Raw genomic sequence first — 24,365 nt, forward strand, 5'->3', positions numbered from 1 at the left:
CCATTTGTGGTTGTATATGCCATTGTGAGGCTTGGGGGATGTTCTCGACTCTGAGGCTCCAGGGATAGTGAGTTTTTTTGGGGGGGCCGAGGCACTCTTAGGTCTCAGTTCCAAAGTTGTCGGTGCCAAAGCAGGGAGTCCTTTTGGTGGCGAAAGTCAGTGCTGAATGGGAAGTGAAAGCTTTCGGTGCCTAGGTTGATGGCATTCGGCTCGGTAACAAAGTTAAAGGCTTTTGATTTGGTTTCGGTATCGAGACCGATGGCAAGGCATTCGATTGAGCCTTTTGATGCCTTTCATGGCCCGAGGGCAGTGGCAGCCTAATAGCCTTCACTTCCATGCTTGTGGGCTTTTAGGTCAGAGCAGTGGGAGTTTTACTCACTGTTGGTTGAACTTGAGGAATTTCATGCATCTCAAAAGTTATGTCGGATTCAGAGTCTGAATCTTAGATGGAAAAATCCTCCTCTTCAGCAGCTGAAGTCTTAGGAAGTTCCTACTCTTGTTCGTTGTCAGACACAATGTCTTGGAGTCCGAAAATATCTGGTGTGTCCTTGACTTCTTGCCTCTGCATTTCTCTGTGGCGTGCTCTCAGATCCCGCAGAGTCTCTTTCGACCGGAAAGACTGACAGCCCTTACAGTCCTCTTCTTCTACAACAGGCAGAGGTTGCAGACCTGGTGTTGATCGGTCCTCTGAAATTTCAAGTGACACTTCGGACAGAAACGTGTCCGTTCCATTTGGAATTCATTCTCCAAGGTTTGGCTTGGAGAAAATGGCGGCCCTGAGGGCCTCAATTGAGGCTTGTCGATTAAGATTTTCTTAAGTCCTGGAATGCAAAAAAACAGAATGGCACGTTTGATTAACAATACTGACAAACTGGAAAGGTTTACAGAATGGAAGAGGCCTAGGATGGTCTTGGACCGAGCTTGGTGAAAACACGACCAAACCAGACGGAAGAAAACAATCTAATGATGGATTCGATGCCCATGTGCATTACCAGCAAGAGGAGAAGTCACTGTACCTCGTGCCTCAAAAGACTTTTCAAAGAAAAACAACTTTCAACCTTTCGGACCAAACACTAGTTGGCAGAAGTATGCAGAGCATGTAAATCTACAGCCACGAAGCCATCAAACATTCTAGTTCTATCCAAGATGGAAAATTCAGAGGAGAGGTAGCAAAAGCCCTATGCCCAAACAAAAGAAACGTAGTTTAATTATTTTGTTTGTTACACATCACAAATAGTGCAGGGCTTTAATCATCGAGTTCCTTCCGTCTAGGATCGTACTGGATCTACGAAGCTATAACAATCCAGTGTCTAACCCTGCTAAATAATTCCCACATGAAAATGTTTAAGGGCAATTTTGTATACTAGTGTACTGAGTGTTTTTATCTTTACAAGGCCCTCTTTGGCAAACAAAACATGAACCGGTTTGCTCCATATCATGGTTCTGCTACCTTATTTCTGTGAGGTCTTGAAATCCCAAACCTCAATTCTTTTATTCTGTGCTTCCTTCTGACTAAGCTATAACATTTACATAGGTCCCATGTTATCCCACTAGCTAGCATTAACAATGCTTTAATTTTTTTCCACTATTAGACCACAGCCTTTTTCTGACAGCTTCCTGCAGTAGATGTTTGATGCTTGGTTTCAATGCACATTAGGCACTGCCAATTTCTTTCAATTTCCAATTAATACATTATTTCTAAAAAAAAAAACACATTGCAACATCTTCTCTCTGCTTTCTGTAATGCTGTTGTATGGTCTCTGCATTTCCCTATATGGTTTCCAAATGACTTATGCTTCTTGCTCAATTACTAGTATTTTAATTGGCGAGACTGTCAATGTGCCATCCCAAAAAACATAAGGATGTATTCCTGCAAAATTCATCAGAGAACTGTGCAATTACTTTATCATGTTTTGCTCAAGTGTCACTGAGGTTTTTCCTAATGAAATACCCTTGTCAATTACTGTATGAACAGTCTAATATTTGCAATATGCACCATCGAGTAGACCTAAGGACCTGTATCTAGAAAGGCTCATTTTCTGTCCTAGTAGTCCATACTATGGTAAAACGCTGGAAGATCTAGGGTTAGATTTTTCCTCTATACCATTTCTGCTCCTCAGTCTCTCGTCTATTCATGCCTCTACAGCAATTTGATTCTGCAACAGTACAACAACAGTATAGTGCGTTTCTGTTTAAACAATTTATACATGAATTTCCACCTCCTAGTTGTATTCCTTTTTCCCTGTATTATATATTACGTTCCAGTCCAATCTGAATGCCTGTCACATATTGAGGATTCCTGTCTTGAATAGCAGGCAGAAAGCTATGACATGTTTATTCTCAGTGGCCTCGAAGCTCCAATTCAAACTCTATGGATTGTTTTACACACCTGCTAACACGGGGCCCAAGTTCCCTCTTATATAAAAAAAAAAAAAAGAATTTTTGACTAGGACTGTGCGAACTTTGCACAATTAGCTTTCGCACACGCATGTAAAATTTCAGCAAAATTACACAAAATGCAAACTCAGCATTTTGTGCATTATTTTAGCGAGAAATGCTTCCGCATGATAATTTTTAACAGCATGCATTTGGAGGAGAAAATACAACATAAAAACAAAAATACAGAGCACATCGTGTTTTGTTGCATATAAGCCTGCACATTTTATTTTTAAAGCGAACTGTGCATTTCGATGTAAATTGTTTTTACTAAGATTCGCACTCAATTACACAAAGTAGTGAAATGACGTAATTTCCAAAAAATTCATATAAGAAGCATGAGGCTAAATTGCACAAATTACGCAGCATAATTTAGATTTCATCCAGGCCTAATTTAAACCAGGTAAACGAAATCTCTGGGCCCTGCCTTAAAGGGAAATAGTTAAAACAAGGACAGCAATTGCACAAGCAACCTACTTTTAATTGAATTAGGATCTCAGCAGTAGTAGCACAATTCACTTAATGAAACAGCTAGACTTCCCGCTGAACACAGCGTTTCAAAGAAGCTACTAGCATGAAAGGTCAGTAAGCCAAAATGCTCACCACTAAAGTCTGAATCCTGAAAAGGGCAACTACGACCCTCTTCCCGCCCCCTCCCGCCCCCATCCATTTAATGACAGTACAAAGAGTAATATTACCATTTACAGTTTTTCAAAACAGCAAAACGTAGGCCTTAAGTGCCGTTTAAAAACATATTACTACCTCCCTCTACCTCACCCCCACCTGCCAGACTCTTTTCCTTTCTGCCCTAAGCAAGCTGCGGCATGTGTGAAGGTCACCAGTGCTATTAGATGTGTGAGATGATCATGTGTACAGGAAAAATGTGTACACATTGTTTCTGCAGGTGTGAAAGTTGGTGCTGCCAGTGTCCTTGTGACAACCCATCTTGTGTGGGTATGTCTGTATGCATGTGCAATTTAGTTTTAGTCAGCGAGCCTGTATGTAACTATAATTATAGGAAAGGAACCTGTAAAGGTTTAACAATGTATTTAGATCTAAAAAGGTCTTTGTAAATGTAAGCACAACATACATGTGTACGTATGACCATGCAAAAAACATGTTACTTAACGTGTAGTTATATGTTCGTAGCCTGCAGTGCTGCAGATTCACGTGCCCTTGAGTTGAGCTCTGACATTTGCAAGCTTTGTTTCTTCAGAGAAAGTTTTTTTGAGTCATAAGATGCTCTGTGACTCCTACCTTAGCTGATATTGCACTTAGGCACCGGCTCTATGTTCAATTGTTTTACTAACAACGGGTGAGAGTAGTATGAAATGTTGAATAGAGAAAGTATGATGTGCATGTGAAGAGGTTTGTATTTAGTAAATTATGAGATCTGTAATTTAAACATTAGAGGCTACAAACTGATGCTTACAAGTAACATTTTCCATTCGTAGCAAGTATTGCTGTACATTCACAAGCTCTGCATGGACTGTAAAGCAGTACTCCCTACAAGCAGTGGTTAGTATGTGGATGATGAAGGTGCCTGAAATAGCGCCCTGGGGACTGTTTGGCCAACCAATGCCTGTTGTCTGGCTATAGTGTCTGCACAGTAACATAATTGGGGTAACAGGTAGAGGTCTTTTAGCTTTATGATAGTACACTTGGATACATTTAACTATTCACTTGTCGATGATAGATATGGATAATGGCTTCCCTTGTGAGATTTGGCAAAGACTATGATCAATTGGTCAGCTTTGCAAAAGGGATTGGCCCTGAAACATAGTCCATGAGGGTCAGTTTGACATATAGTGTGTGGAGGGCTCTTTCTGCTAACAGTCTGGCTGAGGTAAAGACTGGGAGCTCCATGCTTTGATTTAGATCAAAGGGGAAACCATTCTGAAAGGGAACTCTGGGTTTGTTTTTATACTTATGAATCTGAATGAAGGGCTCTTGGAGTGTGAGAGCATGCAGCTCACTAATATACTTGAGAGATACCCTAGCTACAAGAAAAGGTAGCTTCCAGGAAAGGTACTGTTGAGCGCAAGAGTGCAAAAGCTGAAAAGGGGTCCAATAAGCCTAGTGAGAACTACTGTATGGCTCAGACCAGTGCAGGTTAAATCTAGGGGTATGCCCCACTCGAGGCACTTCATGAAGGATTCAGCTACTAGTAGGCAGAGAAGGGAGGAATGTTTGCGATACTGCATGTCACGGGCTATGGCTGTTAAATGGAGCCTTATGAAATTGTAGGCCAGTGTGACATTTGCAACTGAAGTAAGTAACGGATGATATCCTGGCCACCAGGTTTCAGGGAATCCAGGTGTTTAAGGATGCATGCAATAATGGAAAATGTCTGCCACTCTGCTGCACAGCACAACTCCTGTAGGATGCCCATGCATTCTTGTGATGGATACCAGTAGATACACTCTAGGACCACAGATGCCTAATTGCAGATTGAGATGTTTCAGGCGTGTGGAGTAACAGGGCTCTCTCACCTGGGTGGGGGGTGTGAGAATGAGGGTCTTGGAATTCTGATGCATGTTCGGGACAATGAAAGGAGTGTAAGAGGTGGAAAAGCACAGGCAATGACCTGGCTAGTTCATTCGTAGTGCACTGTCCCTGGACTGTGGGGTGCTCTGTGGATTACCTAATGATACGTCACCTCTGCCAGTAATGACCGGGACAGTGGGTACTGCCCTGTTTCTATAGGTAGTACATGGCTGTCATGTTGTCTGTTTTGATTTAATACTACCTTGTCCTGGTTGAGAGGAAATAAGGTGCTGAGGGCAAGATATATGGCCACGGACATCTTCGTAATTGATACTGTGCCCTGGTGATGAGGGGCCCACAGTGCCTGTATGGTCACTTGGTCAAAGTGCGCCCCCTGACGACTTGAGAGGCGCCCGTGATGGTGTCTTGTGGAAGGGGTTTGAGGAAGGACCTGCTCAGCAGCAGAGTGTTGCTGTTTCACCATTGCAGAGAGTGATGGGACCTTGCGCTTACCAATACCAGATCTTCCCAGTGACCCTCCAGTTGTGGCCAATGAGCCGAGAGACACTATGGGAGCGGGTCCATGTAGAGCCAGGCATGAGGTACTATGACAATACAGGAAACCAATATTGCCCAGCAAGTGCATAAAAGTTCGGACTATTTGACTGAAAAAGAAGTATGAGCTTCTGGAAGGCACACAGTATGTACTGCTCGAACAGTCAAGGCTTGAGGTGTCTCCTGAAGGTAAGTAGGTCCTGTGTCTGTTGCAGGTGGGTGGGAAGAGTGTTCCACGTCTTGGCGGCGAGGAGGGATAACGATCTGCCGCCGGTGGACATTCTGTAGATGTGTGGGATGGTGGTGGAGGCAAGTTCAGTGGAGCGAAGCTGTTGGGTCGGGTGTAGAAGGAGAGCTGTCTGTTGGGGTATTCTGGTCCGGTGTAGTGCAGTGCCTTGTGAGCGTGAGTAAGGAGTTTGAACGTGATTCTCTTGTTGATGCAGAGCCAGTGCAGGTCTCTCAGGTGGGCTGTGAAGTGGCTGGGGATGTCCAGGATGAGGCGTACGGAGGCGCTGAATGTACAATGAGCTCCCAGCAGCAGCGTAACCAGCCTTCAGTTGAGTTTGCACTCTTTGAAAAAAGCAAATGAACTTTTATAGCCACTCTTGAGTGCTGGCTATGGGTTCACACTCAGTGAGAACAGAGAAATAATGGTCAACATTGATGAAACTGTATTGAACATATTAATGAAATAAAGATTTGTCTGGTGAGAATGTAAAAGGAACAAAAAGAATGAGCCACTAATGGTGTTCTCAGCTGATTTGACTCCTGAATTTCTCGCTGCCAAAATAAGATCACAGAATGCTGTAAAATCAACAGGAACCATTTAAAGAAATGTCAGTAAAGATTTAGATTTTGGATTTATTGATAGATTTTGTGCCGTCTCAGAGCTACGCAAATCATGGGAGTCAACAAGAACGTCTGATGTTGTATTAACATTTATTTTTTACATCATTGTTTAATATTAGCAAAACTGTTAGAAACCAAAGTACTTGAGTTCGGAACAGAAGCTGACAACATTGATGACAGCTTTGAAGATATAAGCTAATAAGTGGAAGACAATCCGATGAACGGATAGGCTTATGCTGTGCAAATGTACTATCTTTTCCAAGTCATGTTTTATTAATACATCACGGCAAAAAGGAATCTCTGTTACACATGATGACTGCCAATGCAATCTATGACAAGTGCAAAAGTAGAGAGTTGATAACTTAAATGATTGGGACTGGGGTATCAACAGGATATAATGACATAGTATTGAGTAGGAACCTGTTAGCAGCTCATGCTGTAAAATCTTGTAGATCCGACAGCACACCACTTCCAAGTCACTTTACCAGGAAGGGATTTACAATTGCTGCCTGTGACAATTTTGATCTTGAAGACAGCTCTTCTTTGTCAGTAATTTCCAGCACACAATACTGCTGTGGTGCTTTTCAAGATTGAACCAATGAAGGAGATGTTATAAAACATTATGGCCTGATTACAACTTTGGAGGAGGTGTTAATCCGTCCCAAAAGTGACGGTAAAGTGACGGATATACCACCAGCCGTATTACGAGTCCATTATAACCTATGGAACTCGTAATACGGCTGGTGGTATATCCGTCACATTTGGGACGGATTAACACCTCCTCCAAAGTTGTAATCAGGCCCTAAGTGTCAGCTGTAGGCATAAATAAACAAAGCTGCAAATTTATAACCCAACTGCCTTGCTAATGGGAGCAAAATCACTACAAGCCATTAACAAGTACCAGTCTATCAGAAAGGATTTCTTCACCCTTATGCTGCGGTTCACAAAGCTGATTTGACTGAATTAGTCATATTGCTTATTTGGTGCGGAGTGAAGGATGAAGAAAAGTCAGTTCCTCCGTGGGCTGGAATTAATATCTGATCTCCCAGAACACCATCCCACTGAAGAAGGTTGGGTTTTTACAAGTAACACCATCTCCAGTCAGAAAGTATACAACAGTATACACAGCTTCAACAAATTTCCAAAATGTGCGTGCTCAGCTTGAAGATCAGCCTATTCTACCAATTTTCTGCGATGAAGGTGTTTTCCATATTGCAGATGACATTTATATGAGAAACCAGTAGAATCTGATTATCTTTATCCAATGATGGGTGATGTCCACATGACAAAAGTTGTGTTGTGGTGCACAGGAAGTTATCTCCGTGGATGTGGCATAGACAATGTACTTATTAAGGCTGAAATCTTTGGAAGAAAAACTGTCCAGTCAGTATTGAGCAGAACTCATATTTGTTTGTTACAAGGTATGCTCATCGTATCTGAGGCTATAGATACATTGCGTTGGAATGCTTTCTGGAACAAGAATGACAAATTAGGTTTTGCATATTTTATCTCAGGAGTGAACAAGGCACATGGTGCACTTCATCCAAAAGACAATGCAAAGCCAGGCAATGTTCAATAAGCTCAGCTCAAAATCAGCAAACTAAGTTTGTAGAGTTTGTCAAAGAATCTGAAGAAAAATCAGAACTTTGCAAGTACAGGGAAATGTTTTACACAATATCTCTAGTGAAAAACTTGGTACATGCTCATCGAGCTGCATGTGAAGACTGTGGAGTTACTGATTATTGTATATACAGGTTCAATTGCATTAACTACCTGAGATATGGGTCCTGGTATTTTTTAAAAGAGTGAAGAGGCCAGAGGTGGAAAAACCATGCCTCTACAGACAATTAAACTAAAGACATTTTGTGGTGAAAGACAGAGATGGAAGGTTTAATGCTGTGGCTCCAGATATGAAACTGTAACAGACGATCCAGAGATCAGAGAAAAGCTCCAGGGGAATTGTTGGTCAGACAGGTAAAAGTGATTATGTTGCTCCGTAGCAGCTAATTTACCATGAAGTCCTTACTATATGCAATGTTTTCAGAGAGATTATGAATTCAAAATTAATGGATCATTGTGAAACTGTTCCACCCCACAAACCTGTGCGAGAGAGGGGAACGTTTTAGTAAACATGTTGACCACCTTCTTCATTTCATGCAACAACAAGCAAACCACTGAACCTGTGCGACTAAGCAACTTCATGACCAAACAATATGTGGATAACGATATAAAGACACATCTATTAGATGCCTGGAACATGGATCTAAACTATATGCAGAACTGAAGCAGGAGAGATTTGTACAGAAAGAGAAAAAGCTATCTGACAATCACTAAAGTTAAACTTCCACACTTTAGTTGGCATAGTAAGAGTTTCGTCCAACCAGCCACTACAAAACAGGTTACAAAAAAAAAAAAAAAAAAAACTTTCGCACGCACATAGAGAGATGGATGTAGCAAAAGAAAGGGGTGAATTTATCAAGGACATTCTGTCGCATGATGTTCTTCCAACAATCGCATCATTTGATGGAGATGCTGCAACCAAACCAATAAAGCACAAACTCGTACAAGAGCTCGAAAAAAAAAACACTTTAACCTGAAGAATTTCAATTAAAAAACTACTGTTGTTGTGGACTATATGTCACAATTGTGAATGGTCAAGATTTAATCCATGCAAAACTTCGGAGAGGTCATTCAGACTATTCTAATGATATTCTACAGCAAGTGGAAGCATTTTGATAGCTCCTGCATGCTGGAAGCAGAGTGTTTACTTTTACCTGGCGGGAGCTGTCACAGCTCTTGACAAGCAAAAGCAAACAGCTATCTCCCAAGGGTGAACACCTTTGGAGATAGCAGGAGCCGGCCCTGGGGGACGGTGGTCCCCAGGGCCATATATGTCTCCAAGAGGGGGACTCCAAAGCCCCCCTCCTTTGTTCTGCACAGGTCGAATCCAGGAAGGTGGTGGTCCCCAGGGCCAAATATGGCCAGGGAGGGGGAGGCCACCTGCTCCCCCCCTCAATATTGGCATTAGCCTCCAGGAGGTGGTGATCCCCGAGGCATTATTAAGCCCTTGGAGGGGGGCCTGTGAGCCCCCCTCAATTTTTTAAAATAAAAACGCATGCCACCAGGACCTGGCCGACCCGGGGACTACAATTAAAGCAAGCCTGGGAGACCGCACTTTTAAAAAAAAATTGAATTCATGCTGATATTCATGAATAGTCATGAATTTCGCACTGAATTATAAACAAATGCTTTTGTTGCCCTGGTGGGGTTCCAGGGGAACCCCAAGTCCAAGGTTAGGGGGTTGGGGTATTTATACCCTGCCCTTTTTTCTTTTATTTTGCGTTTGTTTGGGGGAGGACTTGGCAGCCATTTTGGGACTCAGCCAACGCTTCCTGGTTGAAGTATTGGCAGCCAATCAAATCTGTGTACAAGATCAGGACTATTTGTGAATTATTCGCGCTTCTAGATATAAAAATTTGGATTTTCTTTAAACTCTCAAAAACTACTGAGTGTATTTACACCAAAAAAGAAAAAGAGTGCTTTCTAGACCAATAACTACCTTTCTGCCAAAACTGATGTAATTCCATCCAACAGTTTGTGCTGCAGTCGCGTCTAAAATCCCTATGGGAATTAACACGGGAAACACACTTTTTTGCCCTCTCCCCACTTTTCTCAACCCCCGCTTGACGGATCAACCCAAAACCTTCCATGCACAAGACCCAACCAGACACTTCTTTTTGGAAAATGTCATGATGATTCATCAGACGATGCCAAGTCAAAAATCGCTTTTTCTATGGAAACTAGGTCCTAACTATAACTACCTTCTCGTGACTGCCAGTAGGGGATATAGATATACAAATATTTATGTGTGGGTTTGTCTGTATAAATGTATATAAAAATTAGTTTTTTAGTTCCCATTCCACCTCTGCCTGTCCCTCCACTTTGACTTATCCCAAAGCGTTCTGACTACTGTGGACTCTAAAACTTTCTTCCAAAATGTTCCCTCCTCCTATCTATTTCATCCAACTAACAGGCACATACGTCCACCACTCCCAATATCATATCACATCTACCCTTTATTCATTCACCTCAATTAATCTATCCCTATTCATAACATTACACTAAATGTGTGAGCTAGCAAGGGAACAAACTTAAATTTACCACAGTTAATCCAACAAGGGAAAAGGAATCACATGTTACTGATTTATTACCTATTCATATCTTTACAACCGTGGGTTGTGGAGTATCGTGCTACCCATCACTAAGTGCTTCAACAGCTCATCAAGGGTAAAAAGCACTATATAAATACAATTTTTGTTGCAAAGCCAGTTTCAGTAATGCTCCAGGAACCCACACAGTAATTATTAGAAAATGCAAGCACAAAAGCTCACGTAGCAAGACAATCTTCAGCAAAGAATGATGCTTGACGAAAGCAGTGGCAACTGCTATGAATCTGGTGGAGGGAGCGAAAACACCCTGGGAATAGGGTCCCTTGTAACATAACAACCTAGCAATGCAGTGCATCAATAAACAGAAACAAATTCCTTTGCCATAACCTTTACAACACCATAGCACAAATACCTACAATGCAGCAAAGAAACTCTAGCATTTAAAAAACTGAAAAGCTCTACTGATGCCAACCTTGTGAAACATCCTTGCTACAGGGGAGTATCACACCAATTGAAAAAAGTCAAAAGTCAAAGTATGGTTAAGGTGGAATTGAAAGACCACCTTGGGTTAAAATGTGCTCTCTTCATTAGTGTCTGGCATTTTAGTAGTATCTGGGTCCTCGCTGACAGCTTCTTACACACATTACAATAATCGAAAGGGGATACCTAGCGATTATGCAGGGTGGTAGGTTAAAAACTAAATTAAAGGCCAGAAGCAGGCCAAGTCATATAAGGAAAAAAGATGTAAAAATGTAATACAATTCTTTAATTTTAATAAAACTAATATCAATCATTTCCAATTTCCTGAGACATTAAAACTATGTACCGGTCACAACACCACCACGACTGCTTTCTTAGATCAGACTGATAATGGAACCTCGATTTTATGCTGATAAGTGTGTTAGTTAAAAGGATGCAAATCCTCCTCCGTACTAGTTGGCATGTCTCATCAGGCTGCTTCTCATAAAGGACATAAGACCGTGATGAGACTTTGCAAATCTCTTTCCTCTAAATACGTTAATGACAGTAGGGGTTCTGTCATTTATGTAATGACCTAGCGTTAAAATTGTGCTGAGGTTGGTACAGTGACTTTATTCTTTGCTTTACACTCACTGGATTACAACAAATTTGAGAAAGTTTGATTAAGACTCTTTCTACATTTCAACATTTTGCCAACATAGTTGTACCTATTACGGTAAAAGGTGTTCCTTGGGACAAAAGGCCATTACTTATTTTCATTTTTATTTAACAATGCTAGTGTGAATAATAAGGGGACAGTTATAACAGGAACTAATTTCAGGTCCTGGTGCTTGAAACGGGAACCGAACATGTATGCCCGTATTCCATATAAAAACACATGTATTAAGGACATTTTCATCAGCTGTTGTATGTGCCAGGGAGGACCCATTTTGTCCCATTTCCACACTTCTGGTATCCCCGTCGCCAGCTAAAATGGAAAGTGCATAGGTGATCATGATCAGGAGCAGGGAAAGAAGCCAAACAAAGTCTGGATGATGGAAACAAACCCAGACCCAACAGCCTTAAAGAAATGTACAATCCCCGTAGTGCTCAAGGTGTTAAATATTCTGAAGACCAGCTCTCCAAAGTGCTTTGGGAAGTTGATATTTAATAGGGATTGGATCTGAGCTGATGATCTAACTATCTGGACAGCATACGTCTCTCAGGCCAATGTCAACACCACTTGCTTTTGGAACTGCAGCGCCTTTGGCCTGCTCAGCTTGTCATAATTTACATTAGTAGTATCAAAGTGAGGCCACATTTTTGCTACTCTTATATCTCTTGTGTGTATGAAGGAGGGGGGGGGAATAGAATATGTCCGCAACAAGTTGCAATTTGAGAAACGGAAAATTGTGTAGGCAATTCCTGGTCTCATTTCGCAGCAGTTCTGATTGTTCAGGACCACATATCTTCCTTTCGAAAGTACATAAAATGCTGGATGAATCAAAGGGATGGGAGTCCCCTTAAAAAAGCATGCCAAGTTTACGATCCCGCGTTGTGGAAACCGTGAAGAGACACCTGTTTGCAGATCACTGAATGACTAACAGTAGTCTCACATTTGCTTCCGCTCAGAAAGACCTCTGTTTTGCTGTTCAGACATTTGAACTCGAAAGGCAACTCCTACTCTTCTTTAATGTAGCTATCTCCTAGCTGCCCGCACCCGCCCACAGCAAAATGTTTCAAACATTTTGTGAAACATAAGATGGAAATTGGCAGATTTATAACGCCATGTATGAGCCATATTGTTGTAGGACTTTCTGCTACAGTGAACGGCAGCTTTTCTAACTTCTCAGTTTTGAACATGGTGTAACTCGCTTCCTCTTTAGCAGTTATCACTGGCTCCCTGGACAAATTAAAAGCAGAAAACAAGTCCCTACTGTTAATGTATTTCCATGGGAGGCAGCTATTTTTCAGAATCTGTAACATCCAATCCAACTGCATGATGGCGCGCAGCTGACTCTGTCCATCATGTAAGAGGGAGAGGGCATTCTGAATGATATCTATTGCACAAGACCCTATGTTATTAAGTGTATATATTCTGGTGGAGAGAATATTCATGCCAGTATCGACAACAGCAAAAGCCTTTTCCATAGTTTCCTTATCTATCTGCCCTAAACGTGCAGCTGCTTCAATTTGAGAAAGCTTCCATATTTCATTGTATATGTAATAAAGAAATCCTTTAGAGTGTTGATTTCTTGGACCTAGCAGGAAATCTTGCAAGTCTACTTCCTCTGATAGGAAACTAAGATATTCTCTGACTGGTAGTGAGGTGTTTGTGCTTAACCATTGTTGGCACAGTTTACCCACACTGTATGTGGTAACTATACCAGAGTGTTGACCCGAGACATTGTGAGGGTCTGGCTGGCTTATCATGAAACCCCGAGGAATTTTCAAAATGCGCCTGGCACCCATTTGTGTATCTTGGCCACAATAACCACCCGCCTGGACTTGAAAGTGTAGAATTATAGGTACCATCCTGAACCCAAGCATCCAGTTCTTCCTCTGTGACATTTACAAGTTTTTGTCAATCGGTAAATTTGGTTGGTGTGGGGATACTGGACACATTTATTTCCTTTATTTTTGCTAACCCTAGGCAGGATGTTGGTTGAACTGTCATGTCATTTGGGCAGGAATAAGGCATGCTCTAAACAAAAATTCCCTACCCCTAATTTGACAATTTTGTGTTCCCAATACACTTTTCACATCAGTGGTGCTCTTCAGGTATTCATTACCTTCAACAGCATGACGGGAAAGAAAGGAACCTAGAGTAATTTGGTGTATGTTAGCAAAATCTTCCTCATTTTAGAAGGTGGTAATTTGAAATAATATGACTCTGTATTTGTAGTGCATTGCCCAGAAAAGTATGCAAATTTGTCTATATATGTTTTGGGGCGCCCCACATATGGAGTTGAACAGTGTTCCCACTGTGTGTAATTAAATACTGATCTATGTCTAGGTGCAGATAGTAAGTTCCCCAATGATTATAGCAGAACATTTCCCAATAATTCACTGTGTTCATGTATACATCATCACTGTCAAATACAATGTAATCCTGCAGCTCAGCAAGCACAGAATCAACTGTTAACATCCCAGTTAACAGAAACAATAACGTGTAATTACATCAGTCATTAATAATTTGAATACATATGGAATTTGGATAAACTCAGTAGGCATGTAAATAGCAAAGGGAACTTTATCGCAAACACCCCCATCTGGTATTGGTACTGCCAAAATGTTCACAAGGGATAAGTCTCTTCGGACCTTATGTGAGAAGAGATATCTTGTTAGAACTTCATCCACTGGCACGACAGGAGAGCGTTCAGGAACATAATGATCATTTATCAAGAGAAAGAAAACAGTCACAAAACCAATGCATAACAGAAAGGCAAGCAATGGCAGAAATAGCCACAGGTAATACCATGGATAAACCAAATACTTATTTTTAAGCCATATGTACAGCTTACATGTCTGCGAAACAGTTTCAGTTGCAGATGAAGTTGAAGGAAAGTCATTAAGGTCGATAAAATAACCAGAAGCAGTCTCTGGAGCCAGTGCATTACTGGTGGATGAATCCACTTAGCGTGGAGGTTCATAGTAGACAGTGCTGTACGGTTGTGTTGAATTGGAGTAGAAAACACCCACATCTTGGTCAGTTCTTGTTGGTGAAGTGGTAGCAGGGATTATCTCATTCTCCACCCTCCCCATGATCGAGGAGGCATTTGTACCTCTGTTGTACATGGTGGTATATTCAGAACTGCTGTTTCTTCTTTGAAGAGGTATATCCTGTTGGGTAGTGAGAGGGGACCAGCGACTACCTAAGGGACCTCTGGGACTACTGAGCAGGATCGGCACCATGATGCAATATGATGTCGATGGAGACAAATCTGTTCCCTTTGGAATCTGGCAGCAGTGGTAGAATGACAATTCTGGTGCCTTGTATTCCCAGAACTGGAACCGGTGCTCTGTAAGATGGGCCAAATTCCTTCTTCACAGCAATCATCTCACAAACCAGATCCTCAACTTTATGAATCCAGCCTGTAGAAGTTGTTGGCAAATCCCTTATTCCTAAGGTGTCAGCAGTGGCAGATGAATTATCACAAAATTGCTGAAGCTCCTGTAAGACAGTGAGATGTTCATTTATGACAAAAGGTGCGTCTGCTGCCACCATACCAGGGCCATCTAGATCTGGGACATACATAGGTCTCCCAAAGAGGACCAATGCGTCCTCCCAAGGACCATCTTGGAAGATTATTCAGTGCACTCTGGAACCCATATAGGTGATGAAGCCAACTGCGGCATGAACCTAATATTCTAGCTGTTAAGGTCTCCTTCAGGTAACAACTTCTCCTCTCCAAAACAGAATTACCCTGAGGATAATACGGAGAAGAGTAATGGAGCCCAACACTCATCGCCCTCATGGAGTCTCTGAATGCCCGAGAGGCAAAAGCAGGGCCCTGGTCCGAGTGGAATGCTGCAACCGCATACGTACCAATAAAGACCAGCAAGTCTTTTTTAACAGTGTGAGCGTCACCCAACCACTGAGGCCATACCCACAGGAATCTAGAACAAGAATCAACAGGGACTAAGATGTATTTGTATGCACCACCAGGTTGTAAGTGACCACAATGGTCCAGGTACACACACTGTAGTGGCCTACTGGACACTAAGAGGGATGTCTGCGGTGGGGGTTTGATTTTGGAGCCCTTTATTTTGCTGGCAAATATTGCAGCAAAGGACCTATTGCCTGGTCTGATTGTATAGACCCAGCCACCAGAAGCGTTTCTGTGAAAGTGATATTGCGGCTGTGACACCAGCATAAGCAGATGTGGCGCCCTCATGTGCTGCTTTAATGAGATCTAATCACTGGTCCTGGTTGGGGGATCACTCAATCTCCAACCCCAGGAATTGTTGCAAACGCAACATTCTGTACACTGATGTGGTAGAAATATTTTGTAGGGTATGCTTCTGGAAGAGACTTTTCTTCAGCTTCATTATCCAATCTCGTGTGAGAACAAGTCACTGCAGCAACAGAAGCCATAGCTACTTCGGATTTGGTTGCTTCATCAGCCAAGGTGTTTCCTATAACGTGTACTCCTACACGTCGATGGCCCAATGTATGACTACATGAGCAGCTGGTAGCTTTTCCTTAGGATCAGCCACCCTCCCTCACAGAGTTCTGTTTAATGGTGTTTCCCTTTGAGTCTCTGAACTCGTTCAACAGGCAATGATTCACATAAACATTGTAGAACTGGACCCAATAATACGAATCACATACACTCAATCTGAGCTGTTCTGGATCCATATGTTCCAGTGCCAGGATATGAAGTTTAAGCTCAGCCAACTGAGCTGTGCAGACCCCTAGGGTCTGCGTGTAGGTATTCTGCGGGTGGAATACACCATCCTTCATCAGTCCGCTATCGGCTGCGCAAGCAGCTGAGCATTGATGTTTGGTACCTATATCTAGTTGTGCTAAACCATCAGTGTAAATGACAGCTTGATATTTGTCAAGTGGCAAGATGTTTAGAGGTGCAGGGTATTCCTGTTCATACTGAAGAAATTCTTCCGTTTGAGATCTTGGATCTAAGTTGCAATCAACATCAGTGGCAGTAAGGGAGGTTGCCTAATGAACCCAATGTGGATGTAATTCTTAAGCGTTAGGAACGCTTGCTTTGGTGACAGCCTCTAAGGCTGGCACTGGGGTAACTACAACAATGCATTTCCCTTGGACCAGTGGCCTCTCCTTGATGACAGCCATCTGTACAGCTTTTTTTCTGTGGGTGCAAAGCGTTGTTCTGCGATGGAGTATAAATGTGATTTGTATGCTATGGGTAATGGCACCGTCAATTATTCTGGTGACCAAATTTGTTTTGTTGTTTCATATGTGTAAGTGTTTTACTTCTAGCATGTCTTGCTGATATCTTCTAAGGATGCGTATGTGTTCAACTGTCCAGAGTCTGCCTGAGAAATATGAGCAAATTAAATCATACAGTGGTTTGATGCATTGTGCATAATCTGTAATGTAAGTTCTGCCAACGTTAAAGAAACCAAGTAATGACTGCAGTTTCTTAATAGTGTTTGGAGTTGAGCACATTTTTCTAAAAAGTGCGGGCCAGGCTCTCATTTAGGATAGCTCATATCCCAGGAACAATACACTGTGAAAGTCTTTTTTTAGGTTTCTTGACAGTGAACTTGTAACTAAGGCTGCGAATCTTAAAACAATCCGATCGATCCTGGCAAGATGAATGGTAAGATCGTCATCTGTGAGATAGAGGTCATCCACATAGGACAATGCCTCTGGATCAATATCATGCAATACTGATGTTACACTGACAGAAAACAACCCTGGGCTGGTCTTATAGCCCTGGGGCAAACAACAGAATCGTTTTTGTGAGCCAAATGAGAAAGCACTCGGGTCCCAACTTTCATGAGCTCAATGTTGGCTGAAAAAACGTTAGAAATGTCCAATGTTGTTTTGTATTTTTTTATGCACTATGTTGTTAATTAGTGAGGTGCTGTGTGCGTTTTGTATTGCCTGTGTGTGTGTATAGCTGTTTAAATGTCTGTAATCTAAGACTATTCTATATGAATGGTCTGGTTTTGCAACAGGGAAAAAGAGGTTATTCACTGCAAAGACAGTCTCTATTACTCCCTTGTACTTGAGGCTAGAGAGGATCTCCCTCACTGGAGATTTAGCCTTGTGTTTAACATAATATTGAGGTTGAGGCTGTAGAGGAGACCTAATTGGTATTACATGGTAGGGGGGAGCCCTTATCCCACCCTACATTGTTGCAGTATATTGCAGGTGCTTCCGGAACAAGATCAGAGAAAGAAAGCAAAATTACATCTTGCCCATGTGGGAGCTTACAGACATGTTTGGGTGGCCAGTCTCTTTCTGCCAAAAGGATATCACAATTAAGGTCATCCCAAAAAATTACACTAATAGTGAGCTCTATGCCTCCCTCAGTTTGGATATTTAAATCATAAACCCTGTCAGGTGGGAGAACACGCCTGTCCACAGTCTCAACTGCAAGAAAGTCATTAGTTGCTGTTGCATCCAAATGATCTTTCAGACTCTGGTGACATATCCTTACTTCTGCAGCGTTGTCCATCAGGGTCACTGCCCACATCTTGTTCTTCAGGAATGTTCTCAAGTTTGCTGGCATGTTTAATTGAAATTGCTGCCACCTTTTTCTTTTTAAATTGTGGCTTTTGTTGTGTGGATTTTTTTCCTGTCTGAAGAGCACCGTAATTCTTTCTTCTGTTTCACGTAGTCTGGACGTTGCTCTGACCGGCCCACTCTCTCACTACATCTATCTCGTGTGTCCTGAAAAGAACGCGAATCAATATATCTTTCACGAGCCATTAAAGTTTCTCTATTTCTGAGATTATATTTCCTTTCGGTGTTCCCCAGTTGCGGAGTGTCTGCTGTCTGACTTAATCTATCTTTATTTTGTTTTTGTTTATCCCAGCGTTTTGAAGAACCTACTAGTGCTTGTTTAGTACTGTCCTTACGGATGGTACTCTGAGTTTCAGGCTTCTTCAGCTTGACTCCCAAACTATCCTCATCCTATACTAGTGTAGGTGTTGGAAATAATTTTTGGTAGTTGGCGCTCCTGTTTCAACTGTGGAAACTCCCAGAGTCCTTTAATGTTACTGAGTAATACTGAGGAGACTGTGTCAAAGTTATGCATACGTTTCACCCCAAATCTAGGGATGGAGCAACCCAGTGCTCATTTTGAATTTGTTTTAACACTTCCGGTAAGTTTGTAAGTGTCAGGGTACCATGTTTGGTAGTGTTAATTGCAGTGAAATACCGTACCCCATGTGGGGCAGTCATCCACTGAGGGAGCTATCACAAATGGCAAGCACAATGGGGGAATTCTATGCTTATGTTGGGGTCCCATAAGGGAAACACTGCTTCCAGCTGGTTACTTTTTTGTGCTACCCAGAACGGAATCTTCTCACATTCCGTGGGCGCTTTGCCCATGATAGAATGTACTGTTTGTGGGTTAATCCCAGTAACGGCCAATTGGTGATCATCTGGTGCAGCCCGTGCGGGGGCGGTGTTTAAGGTCTGCATAGCGATTTATACTGATCGTCTGTAAAGTTGTACCTGCTCATTGTGAAGTGTGCGTACATAAGCCATTTGCATAGCCTGTAGGCCAGGATGTGGGGATGTATGTGGCAAACATGGGCCAAGTTGGTCTGTCATTACTTAAGGGACCTAATCTCACAGGTTGTATTACATGCGGTAGGGCACCACTGAACCAATTTTGATGTTTTTGTTAGGAAAAGGGTATCTCTACCGGTAAGCTTGGTACTGCTGCGGTACGTTGGTCACTTTATATGTGTGTAATGTATGTGTTCGGTCACCTTTTTCAGGAATAGTGACCCAGGAACAGAATGTTTCTCTTTGGTAAACTGCATGAATTCCAAGATAAATGTGACTTCCCCACCCTCATCTGTAAATCCATGGACTTCTAGATGTTGTGTTTATGAGTGTCTGTCATTCTCTGAAATGTCTATGGCGTTAGCCATGTTGAATAATGAATGCAGAGATGGAACACAAAATGGGGAGAAGTCCTTTTAGGAGTTCCAGCTTGAACAACCTAAAGCCTTGTTAAGCACTCCCTATTCAGCTGAGGAAGATTGTCCCTAAGACCACAGACGTCTATGTATAATGGTACTTAGGGTACCTGCTGTGTGTGAGATGGTGATACTTGGGTATCCGTAAATTAGTCCAAAACACCATAGTTGGTGGCGCCATGTTGTAGTTGGACTCTCGCTCCTAGACGTGACTGCTGGTTTAGGGATGACAGCACTTTTGTTTGTAGACGACTAAGTCACTCCTACAACAAGTCGCAACTGTTGGCCCAACTCTCCTGGCTCACAAGCAGTACCTCACCAAAAACCTAAACAGTAAAAGGTGATTTCTGGCAGCCTCAATCATGGATTCTAGACTGCAACATCTAAGGGGAGTTGAGGTGCAACGGAAGTTGCCCTTTTGTCTTGTTAGCTATCAGTCTCAGTCACACACAGGCAATGAAGGAGATGCAGGAAAGTTTTCAATACATTTATTGAAAGCACTGCAATCTACGGTAAAACGCATGAGCTGCGATGATTAGGATAACAAACAATAAAAGAAACAGACTCTGTGGTGACACAAAGGCTGATTTCAGGAGCAAGGTGACGCGCAGTGTAGATGGCATCTGTAAGGAATCTCTCTGATAACCTTGTCTGTGTGACATGTATTTATACAGATCATGTAGGACACCTGGCGAAGGTATGTTCCCAAACAATTGATGAGGAGGCAGACTTGTGGCAGCAATTATGTAAACAATCCCCAACAAGTACACTATGTTCCTGTCACACGTAAGTGTGAAAGGGACATGATCTGAATACCTACGTACATCACTTTATTATGACACTGAAAGTGATGCCATCACAGAGTGGCACTGATAAGGCAAATTAAAACATTTCTATAGCTATAAACAACGGCAGACATCTTAAAAGAAATAATAAAATAAATGGACTAAAACAGAGCACCCTAAGTGGGTTAAAAGTCACTAAGCTAATCTCCTGAGTCCCAATAAAAACTAAGATGGGTTCACTACACTGGGACTGGACTGGCCCGCTTCCCGTGAAGAGTTTTCCACACCTTCGTCTTTGCGCTCTCTACCTTACTAGAAGCACAATTGAAGAGGGGCTGGTGGGAATACACTGCACTGTTCTTGGACTTTGGTCGCCTGCCTGTACCATGAACTTCAGTCTGTGATCTTGCTCCTAATGAGGTGGATAAGGGTGTCCAATTAGTTGGACAGAATTGGTTGCATTGGACACCTGGAGGAGGAAAGTGCTTGTTGGGGCAATGAATGGTGAGTGGACCTGTTTTTTTGCACGATTGTGTTCTCCCCAGACTATCAGTCTGATACCAGGACAGAGGTAGTGTAGACTTTTAAAGTATGAATAAGGCACACTACAGATCACCTGCACTGTTTTGCAAACTTTGATTAGGGACTGTATATGAAGCAAAAGTGCATGCACGATATTCAAGCAGCAGTTTCCTGTCTGTGAGGCTTCTTGTTGATGTTCCTCGTTTTCACGTTTCATCAGATTCTAACGCAACTCTATATGGGATATTAGCATGGCCGCCCACATTTCATGGTCAGCAATGTTTTTATCTAGTTAGCTGGGGGAATCGAGTGTTCTGTTTACAAATATAGTCTTTTCTGCACCCTTGGGAAATATTCTACATTTCTGTGTTATGATACAGAACCCATTTGGTTTGTTTCCTTTTGAGTGTTCTTCTCAGGCTCCCTTCCCTCAGTGTAGTGATACTTCTCACAACAGTTAGCACGTAGGCTGGCTCCAGGCAGGCGTGCCCATAAAATGAGCACATTGAAGTGCAAGATCTGTGTCCCTGGCTGTCATGAACCTTTCTGAAGCAGCAATTACGAACAAATAAAAGGCAAGACTGGCCTTCCTCACCTTTAAAAACAGAATCTATAGTTCCACGGTTTAGTATCTACTAAATAGCAGACGTAAGGAATAACTTATCAGTACCACACTGACAATGTTAAAGATAGTGTTGTCTACATCCCCCTATCTTCATTGTCTGGGTCTCCACCTTGCAGCCTCAGGTATGCAGGCAATATACTCCCACTGTCCAGAAAGCTATACTCGGCCTAGTCTTGTGACTCACAACAAAAGGGCCATCCAAAATGGATACAATTCGCTTTCTTAACTAACATTGAGAGCCATTCTTTAAGGGTGAACATTAGAAGGTATTCATTCCAGTGTTTCAAGGAACAAGGTTGTCCAAGAGAAGACCTACCACTGGAGTGGAATATGACATTGGGGAGCTGAAGAATGCTTCCTGTGCCTCTTATGCGCCATTTTGAAAGCTCTCTTCATCCATGAAAAGAATTTGGTTCAAGATTTTACCCCTCAAATGTGAGCCGAAGATTGACCTGGTATGAGACCTAGAGTAACGCTGCTTATCATGGTGCTCATCTTGAGCATGCCCAATGAAATGTTTAGCGATCTGCTTTCTAATGCCCTAGGGGCCCAGTAGGTGTCATGCATGGTTGAAGGGCACAACAAAAGCCCTACAACTTTTGCAGAGACATTTCTCCTTGATTAAGGCTACAAAAATAACTTTTTTTTCCCACAAAAAAACATTCCCATAAGCACTTATCCAGATCTGTGTTTAAGGGTGTGGAAAAAGTAAGAGACGTCTGCGCTGTGTGGGGTGGGACTTGTTTGACATAGTGGCATCACGTCTTCAATGGTTTCTGTTGTGGGAAAGCCTTTGTGGCACCACTTGCCAGTGGATAAAAGCTCTTGCAATGTTTCCAGCCACAGTATGGCGCACGGAGGGCTCTCAGAGGTGAGGAATCTGCAGGTAGAAGAATCCATCAGGGTCATACATTTGCTATAAGATGCACACATTATAGATCTCTTAGAATTACAAACTATCTCCATTTGCGGGTTTATAAGGCTTTAAAAGAACATTGGTGCACTCAATTAAACTCTGATCACTTTAAGTCCTATGCCAAAATTTCCCATCAGGTCGGCAGTGGGTTAAGAATTCTCCAGACTTGGTTGACAACTATGGAGCAATGAAAATTTGGTTGAAGGATCCACATTCAGTCGTGGAGTTACTAATTTCCACACTGGGCATACCGCACTTCGGGCAATTGAGACCATTAGGTCTTGTTGCCCTTGAAGATTTGCTCAATTTGAAGTTACAGAAAGAGAAGGGTGATACATACATTAATAGACAGCCTGCAGGAGTTAACCCTACCTTAAAAAGAGAGAGTACATGTGGTGATATCTGAAAGATTGAATGTCTCCAAGACAATCATGTACGGTTTTTTAATTCCTCAGGTTTCTGCAATAAAAATATTGGTTTCAATAGTATGCTCTTCTGCTAGAGCTCAACTGAATGAGAACTGATGCAAGATTAAGAGAACCCGCCTCATGATGAGACGTCCTGCACTGTATTCCTTATATGCTGTTAGAAATGGGAAAAAAACAAGGTATATAGTTAAGAGCTCCGAATTAAGCAGGTAGGTCTCTGCCTTGGACAATATACCCTTGTAGTAGTAAAAAAACATTGAAAGGAGTACATCTACCACTTGAAGAATCCAGTGATATAAACTTTGTGGAAGTCTTGTGTAAGGGAGTCCCAACTTACACCAAAGAGGATATGCCCACAGCAGTCTAAACAATCTGAACATCCAGAGGGGTCACGTTCTAAGATGGCCCATGTCTCAATAACCATTGCAAAGTTATACCCTGCAGACTCCCAGTTGGCTCCACCTAAATACTTGAATCCATCTGGCCAAAGATTAGGAAAATAACTCTGGAATTAAAGAATGAGACCATCAGAAATGGTACTTCATATAAAAATGTATTTGCTTCTACTGGAAAATAAAAACATTTCATAGTTGCATTACACAACCATAGTATCTGATGTAAATACAAGGCCTTCATCCTTGATGCAAATGTAAACTATCAAGATCGAAATTAAGAGTATTCTTCCACGTCTATAATCTTTTTTATCCTATCTCATTCTGATACTCACGTCACTCCTTACTGTGTGAATTTTCAATTTCAGTGGACCATTTGAAAACTAATTTATTGAAAAAATGCGGACCAAGATAAATATCTTACATCTGACTGGCAAAGAAGACTTGTTAAAGTGGGAGTGCCTACATTTAAACATTAAATTCTACCTAATTCTAGTTAATTTCAATTAAATGGGGTACATTTCTACAATATCTGCAATTTATTTGTGGAACGAATAAATACAACAAACTCTTACTAACAGAGTCATTAAATTGCACTTTTCAATCAAGGATGTACCAGGTAAATAATAATTCATAATCAAAGTAAATAGGCCATACAGGGACCAAACTGCTTACATTTAGCTATAACATATACTGTGTATGTCAGTAATTTTATGAAAATTTATACTTCTGAATAATAATAAACTTCTTAGCAATAACAGTAAAGTTAATGTGATAATATCTGTTTAGTTAGAACATAATTAACAAATTACAATTTGTAACAACCCTTAAAGATAAAAGCAGGCAGAAGTAAAACCAATTCGGTCAGGACCGGAGGCAAGGATTATGCTCATATTTCTTCACTTTATTTATACAGCAGCCTTTAAGAAACAACTACCTTTCCCTGGAAACCATAGGGAAAGAAAACACAACCAATCAGAAGACAGCCATGTCATATAGTCCATCATCTCTTTTCATGCTCCCTTTCTTCGCTGCACAGTAGCCATGACTTGTGTTTTTCATTCTCTCCTCATTTACTGCAGTGTTCGGTAATTTT

General features: G+C 41.8%; 1 protein-coding gene and 1 long non-coding RNA gene across 6 annotated transcripts in view; one reads left to right on the plus strand and one right to left on the minus strand.

The window, feature by feature from the left end:
- The window catches only part of LOC138292399 (cyclic AMP-dependent transcription factor ATF-7-like), a 679,599-nt gene that overhangs the window by 211,634 nt on the left and 443,600 nt on the right, over positions 1 to 24,365 (minus strand). The window lies entirely within an intron of this gene.
- The window catches only part of LOC138292401 (uncharacterized), a 70,194-nt gene continuing 70,134 nt past the window's right edge, over positions 24,306 to 24,365 (plus strand). The window contains exon 1 of the long non-coding RNA XR_011202671.1: positions 24,306 to 24,357. This is a non-coding gene — a long non-coding RNA (uncharacterized lncRNA). The remainder of the gene's footprint in view (positions 24,358 to 24,365) is intronic.

Source organism: Pleurodeles waltl, chromosome 4_2, assembly GCF_031143425.1.
Source record: "Pleurodeles waltl isolate 20211129_DDA chromosome 4_2, aPleWal1.hap1.20221129, whole genome shotgun sequence".
NCBI classification, from domain to species: Eukaryota; Metazoa; Chordata; class Amphibia; order Caudata; family Salamandridae; genus Pleurodeles; species Pleurodeles waltl.